The sequence below is a fragment of the Physcomitrium patens genome, chromosome 5, assembly GCF_059467195.1.
Source record: "Physcomitrium patens ecotype Gransden chromosome 5, ASM5946719v1, whole genome shotgun sequence".
Classification (NCBI taxonomy): Eukaryota; Viridiplantae; Streptophyta; class Bryopsida; order Funariales; family Funariaceae; genus Physcomitrium; species Physcomitrium patens.
In genome coordinates this window covers 12,536,347-12,545,048 of record NC_143414.1, presented here as the reverse complement: position 1 = coordinate 12,545,048, position 8,702 = coordinate 12,536,347, and positions in this window count along the sequence as shown.

Below are 8,702 nucleotides of genomic sequence, written 5' to 3'. Positions count from 1 at the left end.
AGCTGAATGGTATATCTAAGGTGTGGGCAGCGGCTCTGCTGGCCAAGATCCCACCCCCAACTCCCCAAGGCCAACTTCCAGCTTCTACAGGGATTGTAATAGTGATAATGAGGGGCCGACACTACCACTCCTGGCACTGCATCTTCAGAAGCTCCAGGTTTCTTAGCTGCTCGTCCCTTCCCTCGCTGCTAACAGGTAATGACTCACTCTCCAATGGGGCCCGCCAGCCCCCGATCTCGGTCATGCAACTCCACCTCACCCGGTCTTTCTGCCCGGCCTGTCGCCGCACCCGACCACCGTTCCGCGGCGGTTGGAATCAAAATCAACCACTCCCTACTGGAGGTCCCCACGCGCATGTGCAAGCGTTGCTTTGCACGCGCTTTGTCATGCTTCGCCCTGCCTTCTCTGATCCCCCCCCCCCCCGCGTTATCGAACCTTCATATATAATGATACTTTGGTCACAAGATAAATTACCCTTCTTTTCCCCCTCTGAGTCACTGATTTTCAGGTATCCCACCCCCACATCGGCACCCAAATCAGCCCGGCTTTGATACATACGATGTGATCAAAAAGAGGTGGCTAATCCGAGGGTCAATTATGGGGAAGGAATGAAGGCCCCCGAGGCCTCATGTTGGTTGCTACTCAGTCAAAGTTCACAAACCGAGGATCCATATCAGGAATAATGGAGTTGCCCAATCCTTTGGATAATGAAAGCAAAGGTGAGTTGTGGAGAAGGCTTGCACCGCCCCACCACGGCCAACAGTTTGCAAATCCGGCACCCCCCGTTTGGAGGAACCCCGAAAGGAGTCAGATGAATCCTTCCATATTACTTGCTCCCAAAACGACCGCAAACGTTGTCCGTTTCTCCAGACTTTCTCTTGATCATAGCTTATTTCGGTGACTAGAGCATTAAATCAACCTAAATGCTGCATATAGCCTGTGGCCGACTCTGGAGGCGCCCATTTTGCTTCCAACCTGCACAGATTATTCTTTCAGATCAGAGCATGTTTCGTGACTGATCCGTGTGGCAGGAGCCATGGAGCAAGACCAAGGCTCCCTTGGGTCTGTGATCCCTAGTCATAAGATTCCCTTGCTTGTGGTTTCCTTGGTTTCCTCTTCCTTGGTGAAGATAAGGCTGAGCATGGCAACCTTACTGCGTCTAGTTCTATTCTAATTAGGGCTAATTAGGACAAAAGATTATGAGACGTTTTTAATAGCTTTTTTGATGTTTTGATGATTGTCTGACTTACCCATGTGTAAAAGTAGTATGTGTGATCATATAACAAGTCTAATACTTTATGTTTTACTTAATTGTAATGTATGTTGTGACATGTGAAGAGTTAGCTAAACTTATTCTTAGAAAGACTTTTTAAAGTGTACTGGTTCATTTTATTTAAAATATAGATTTTATGTACATATATATTATCAATTTCAAATTGTCTATTCATAACTTTATTTGATATTAAGTTTTACATCTACATCCACTAAGTATCTTAAATCTTCTCTTTGAATATATCAATTATAAAAAAAAATAGTATTTCATCACTTGTGAAATTGTGCAATTAAATTTTCAAGTGATGAATCTTCTATTTGAAATAAATTTTCTTAATTTTTTTATTTATTTGAAATGTATTTATATGTGTGTATGTATACATGACTTCACTTCATTTTTTTTTAATTAAATTTTATATCAGTATGCCATTTGATTGATTTTAGTGTTTCTTTCTGTAGACCAAACAACATAAATATCTTAAATTTTTATGAAATTTATATTTTAATTTATATTACCGAAGACCTTATTTTATTATTAGATCTAAAAATCTTTCAATGACACTTCGTATGAACCAAAATCAAATCACTACGCAGAAGCACATTTATGTCTTATGAGAGAAAAGGAAAAGGGAACAGCAGGGTGTTCCAAGGGGCATATTAAGCCACCATAAGTGACCACTTCCAAGCCAAGGGTGATTATTCTAAGTAGGAACACTAAGTGGAACCTGGCCTATCAATGAGCAAGGTGATTATGAACTGGGGTTACCCAATTACCCAATTAAGAGCTGTTGCACCCATGATTACCACAAACTAGTCTTGCCCACCCCATACACTCTGTTAATGAGCCCCATTTGACTTCACATAGTGCTCATTTACACCTCCTTTTCAACCCAATCAAAAACACCAGAAGATTAGAAAGCAGCAAACAAATATTAGAAAGATAATAGCAAGAGTTAAGACAGGCACTGTGTAGGATCCAAACCATGAGTTCCAAGACTGTACCAATCCATTCATCCAGCCATCCATTGCACCATTAGGTTGACATGGAGCTCTATAAATCTGAAGCAATTTCAGTGCCTTAACATCCCCTCCCTTCTTTAAAAGCACACCCCCGCTGCCTGCCTGCCTGCCTGCCTGCCTGCGTACCTAATGCTGGTGCTGCTGCTATTGCTAGTTCTGCTGTTAATACTATTAGTTCCCACAGTTCAAGGTTTTTGCAACGGGGATGCGAAAGGGGCTGTCAGGCATGGAGTTGACATTGAGGTTCATTTAAATATCACAAAAGGTAGAAACTAAAGACAATGATTTTCAATGTGTGTGTGTGTGGGTGTGTGTGTCTGAATGTGTAAGATTGATCGATCGCACTCTCCCCATGAGGAGCATTCATAGTCTTGAAGCTTCCAAAGCTGGAGAATATACTTGGGTGCCCAAACTCGCCAGGCTCTTCAAAGAATCGTGTTCACAATTGAATAATTGCTGACAAGAAAAAAGGGGTTGGAGAAGTTGAAATGCAACAGTTATAGTCCTGGTGTAATCATTTGAAGAATGATAAGAAGGCCCAGTTTTTTGAAAGAGGCTAAACTTGAGGGTGTAGACGTCTCAGCCCAGTTAATTCAAGCAGGGCCAGAGTTCTGCGATTAGCGTTTACGTAACAAAGCAGAAAAATCCATTTACTGCTGAAGGATTCAGATTCTGAGGTTTAATGCAGGCTTTACAATTGATGTATCGGTGTTTACGCTGTTGCGCAGCAAAAATAGACACGTGAGTATTTATTACTATAATTTTCATTTTTTGTCTGTTAGTTGTTTTTTTCTTTCTTTTTCCTGAGCGAAAGTGCTGAGATCAATGGCATGATTCCGGAAGCATATGCATGAGGATGTTGTGAGATGGTTTAGTTTCCAAAGTTGGAAGAGAAGAGCTGCGGGTGGGTTTCCAGGCTCTAAGATTAAAAGCCTCGTCCAGGTCTATTAATAAGTGATGCAGGCGCAAAATCGAAGACCAGAGAAGCAACCATCAGGATTCAATATATGTGACCACAAGCGCCACGTTGCCTCTTTGGCTTACTGAACAACATTCCCGCAGCGTTGAATTGCTCCTTTCATAAGGACTGGTAAACCCCAGTTGGCAGTGAGCATTTAAAGGTGGCAAGGGACCTGGGGTACAGAGAACCCTCGCCGATTTGGATCCAACGATCTGAGGTGTTATGAGTAGCATGCAATTGTGAGGAAGATGCACTAGCCTCTGATTGAGTGACCAGAAGAAGCATTACTTTGAGCCTGATAAAACAGAATCCGCAGATTCGAGTAGGTAATGAACTTGGACATCGATCACGTGGTTGATTACTCAAGCATTAATTTTCATTTTCTTTATACACTTGTTCTCTTGGCACGATAGAAATGGTATTTTATGCATCGAAAATTGGGGAATATTTATTTATACATATTTATATGTCCGTCTATAGATATATTATTTTTCTACAGCTATACTCTGTTATGTTCCATGCTAAGACTCGAGTATATTTCCCAAGATGCAATGCAGTACACGAAAAACATTGAAATGAATCTGCTCAGTATTGCAACACTTGAATCGCAGTGAACAATCAACATGGTTTTATCAGAAGTCGAATAGGTAGCAGGGCCCTGCAAATTTCACCACCCCGGCCCCTAAACTGGTCAACCATGCCATCCACTCACTCCTATTCAAATCAGCCATTGCACTTCAACTCTAATCCGCTCAACAATATAAATTGCTGAAATTGGCTAGAAACTGTTTACTATTTCACTGGTCACAAAACCATAATTCTGGGAGAGAAGATCTGGACGAGTTTAAATAGTTTGTGGGAGAAGTCTTGGATCCAGTTTTATGTGGTGTTCAGTCTAACAGCACTCGAACGTTGTCGAACCAGCAAAGCCTGCTGGAATGTGTAAAATGCTTGCCACACAAGTTCATCTTGCTGTACTTCACCGATACCTTAAGAGAAATCTGCTAGCCGTAGAGTTTGACAATAATCCAGAAACAAAAGAACTGTATAAAACAACAGTCCACCCACCACGAAAATCAAATGAAACAGCTGATGAACCTCTGTTTTCCCACTCTTGCAGAAATGCGCAAGACCACCTAATCTGACTCGTCTACGGTGAATTGGACTTGTACATCTTGAGCAAAATGCAGATACATAACCCAATCAAGAGGAAGGTATAACATACGGAGGAAACAGCAACGGAACTCGGGGGACTGAAGTTCGAGGCACTCCACTTGAATTTGACAACCTCTGGGCTGTTCAATTGGCTTTCCTGTCAACCAGAATTTAACGCCCACAACAAGGCTTCTCAAACCACTCATTGATAAGCAACAACAGACTACAGCAATTGCCTCTCGCCTCACGATCCACATAACTTTACATAGTGGGTGTTGTAAATGGATCAGCTCCATGTCTTCTATCCCAAGTCTCCGCCGTTGGGGGACTGATTGTGTACACCCCTGGATTCTACACCTCTGTAGCCCGGGTTGGGAATAGGAGCTGCGGGAAGCTCGGTGAAAATGGTGCAAACGAAATAATTGAGAAAAAGAAAAGAAAAAGTGGGACAGTCTATCAAATGGATGATTACTTCTTTTCTTTTGTCATTTTGATAAACAGAAAATTGATTAGTTTTGGATCTTCTGAAGTGTTCCCATTTAATTCTCAGTAACTTCTTACAGAAGTGGTCTTAGTGATGATTCTAAGCGTTCCAATACTCGTTATTTTTGGTTGTTAAGAAAGGAGGAATAGGCATTCATATTGACTTTTGCCAGTATTACGTCGATTTAAAGCGCAATTGATGTTTCTTGACTTCAAAACTTGGAAGAATAGATGTCTGGTAAACTAAGCCCCAGAAAGAATTCAAGAATCACCTCCACCAACAATGTTTGCTTCTGAATTAAAATAAGACTGGCCAATAGAATCAATTGAAAAAACCATGAATGAATAAAAACCTCACTCCTTTCATATTTTTTTCTGTGATGAATAAAACGGAAACTTCTACTTCTGGGAAAAAGAATGCAACATATTTCCCTATAGAATACACTCTTAATCTCTTTATTATTATTAATATTATTGTATATCCTTCTGGTCTTTCTCTGACTCACATTTAGGGGGCACGCCACCAAAACATGGATAATGCTTCGTCCGTGAGGTTCACATTGTCAAGTAATCGACCCGGAATACACTTATGGCATGTCAAGAGACGAGACTGTAGTTGGGATGAATCGATCATCTGTCAAAATGGGTAGCGTAGTGTTTGAATGAGTTGATGCAACCCAGAACTCGGACCCACCGACAGCCATGAGCGGAATCCAAACGCCCCCCAACTCCCCCATGAGTTGGATCAGGAGAGACTGCGCATATTACTCCTCCCTACCGAGCCCAACGATCGATGTCGACCGGAGGTTTATCACTAGTTTGATTAAAAAAGCCCTTTCCAAGTCGCCGAAACCGGTGCTGCATCCATGATCCCAAATTCAATGTGGTCCGAAGATACTTATATCACACGAGTGCTTCACTAGCACAGCCTCGTTTTAGGCTCCAGAGTGGCAGTCCCTGAGCCCGGAATCAAATCCCTCGTGGACTCACAAATTCGTGCCGCGTTGCATGCTCCACGAGGGAGCTCCGATCTGGCACCACCACTGCCACCACCTCGAGTCCTCGAGGCAGCGATCTAGCACAGCTCTGCGTCTGGTTATCGTCCAACGATTCATTCAACAACAGGACCCAGTTAGCATGCATCCAACCTCATTGCTGCTGCATATCTAGATGATGAAGCAGCAAGTGAGGGTGCAGATCATGAAGATGATGATGATGCAATTTCTGACTTGAAAAGCCCGGGCAGCCCCAAGGCCGGCTGGGTTCCTCGGTGACTACGTTCGTGGTTTCCTACGACCTGCAGATTCTTCTTCCCACACACTATCGTCTCTGCTCTGGAACCATCCACCTCCCAAGGCTCCACTGCCATTGCCATCCACTCTGTTGCTTGCACGCTTACTTGTTTATTTTGCTGGTTTGTTGTTGTGTTGTGTTATTTTGTAGATGATGTTTTGTTTTGCCCTTGTAAGTTTGAATGGAATTTCTAACTGTGTGCTTTTGGGAGCAGAAGCTGCAGAGATTTGATGTCCATGAAAGGGACAGACAGTGAATGCTTCAACATTCATCTCCCAGTCAGATCCGAGCATCCGTTTTTTTTCCTAAACCAGGTCTGTTTTTTCATCAAGGGAGTTACACGGAATGATTTTGTAAAGGAAAAGGGGAATTTCAAATTGATGCTCAAAAATAATTCAAAATTAATCATAGACAAATGGACCTGCCATTCATGTGGAAAAAAATTGAATCATGAACATTATTAAAGTTAGACTTATGGGCTAAGATGCAAAAAGAACAACTGCATGTTTCTATGATGTAATTTGCGTGTGTCTAGTTTTGAATAATTACATATGAAACTTAATTGCACAGCCTATAATAGTAGTAAATCTGAATAAATCTGGGTAATTTCCTATCCAGTGTTTATCTATTTATTGACAATGGAGTGAACCTAAGTCATTTTTGATTTCAAAAGTTCATCTTGATCAAATAAAAGGGAAAATCTTTTTCTTCTTCTTTTTCCCATGAATTAATATCTAAAATGAATATTCTTTTAAGACATACAACTCAAAATTGTAAATTTTACATGTTTCTAAATGCATACAGTTACCACTATTTTGAATGTTATATGTTCAAACTTTAAAACATCACCAATGAGAAAAATTTCTAACAACTCATTCACTGGTGAGTTCAAGGCTGAAAAAGGACCAGTGATAGCTATGGATAAAAAGTTGCAATAAGGGATCATTTACTTATCGAATTATGTAGGGGCCCTAGGCAATTTAGAGGACATTCATAGTCATGAAAGCGTGTCCTAATTCGGACACTAATAGGCTTAAAAAATAATTAATAGTGTTGACCTAAATGAATACATATTTACATATGAAGTACCCACAAACATTCATGATACAGTCATAAATGCTATTGAAGAGGTTGCAGTATGAATAAGAACCTTAATGCTAGAAGCAATAAAAGCAACATGAAGTTTAAAAACCTTTAAGAATCTTTGGTATTAAATTCAAATTCAATCGAAGGCAAGTGGAACTCTGCTTACACACTGTCAATAAAAAAAACACCTCTCCACAAACCAACACCAATAATACAGCATTAGAATATCTTTTTGGGGTGTAACTACATGCTAAAATTATTATAAATATTGTGTGTGCTACAAGCTAGTTTGATACCTGGTGCAATTTTCTTTTATGGTCACAAATTAATATTATTATGATTGTTCTCATGAAGTATAATATATTGAAGAAAAATACGATATTTTATAGATAAAATTATAATAAAAAGACTAATTCTTGAAACTAAGAAACAAGCACATCTATTAAAATAAAAGATCGATAGAATGAGCCTTTCAAAAGACAAACGTGATTAATGTGTAAAGTATCAAATAGTTTAATTTTTCTTTAAGACTAAAATTAAAGAAATTGTTAGAAGAAATAAATGATGATTTGAAACATTTGCCAAAAATTAAATATAAGTTTTGATCATTAATGTACAAATTAATAAAATTTTTAAATATATATTATTGATGAAATATATATTTTAAATGATAGTAATTATTGATAATCTATATATACATGTAGATATTTACTACTACTTATACATATAATTTGACAGGTTTAGGCTTAAAAAATTATGGTATACATGACCATGTTAATTTCTTCATTGGCCAATGCATCCAACTTGCTTTCATCTCACTTCTATGTGATTACTCTTACTTATTAGGTATTAATCCTTCTATTTTTTTTCTTTTTACAAAAAAAATAAAAAATAAAATAAAAATGTTATCAAATAAATTCATCTTTGTATAGAGTAAATAAGATAAAGAAAATCTAATTTATATAAATTTTAATGTTTTTATTACCTTAATTTAGATATTATTGTCAAACACCTACTAGAATATATTGGAATGTCTTTACTTTTAATTACATGTAAATTTGGTACAATATTTGTATTAATTTTTTCTAAATTTTAGGATATTATTAATATTTTCTATTATATTCTAAAAACCTTGAAAAAATAAAATCCAATATAATTACATAGTTATGTTAGCAAATATTTTTGTAAAAAATAAAATTAGATGACAATAATAACTAACATATTTATAATTCTAAATATTATTATAATTACATAGATGACATTTTCACACAAATTGAATAAGAAGCTTATAATTATAAAAACTATTTTTAAAGAGAAACTTAACATAAAAAAAAAAAATATTAATAAGTACATAAAAGATTAGAGTGTTCTAAAGTAATATTGTAATATAGAAGACTGAACCATGTACTTTGCATATAATAAAATATTTAGT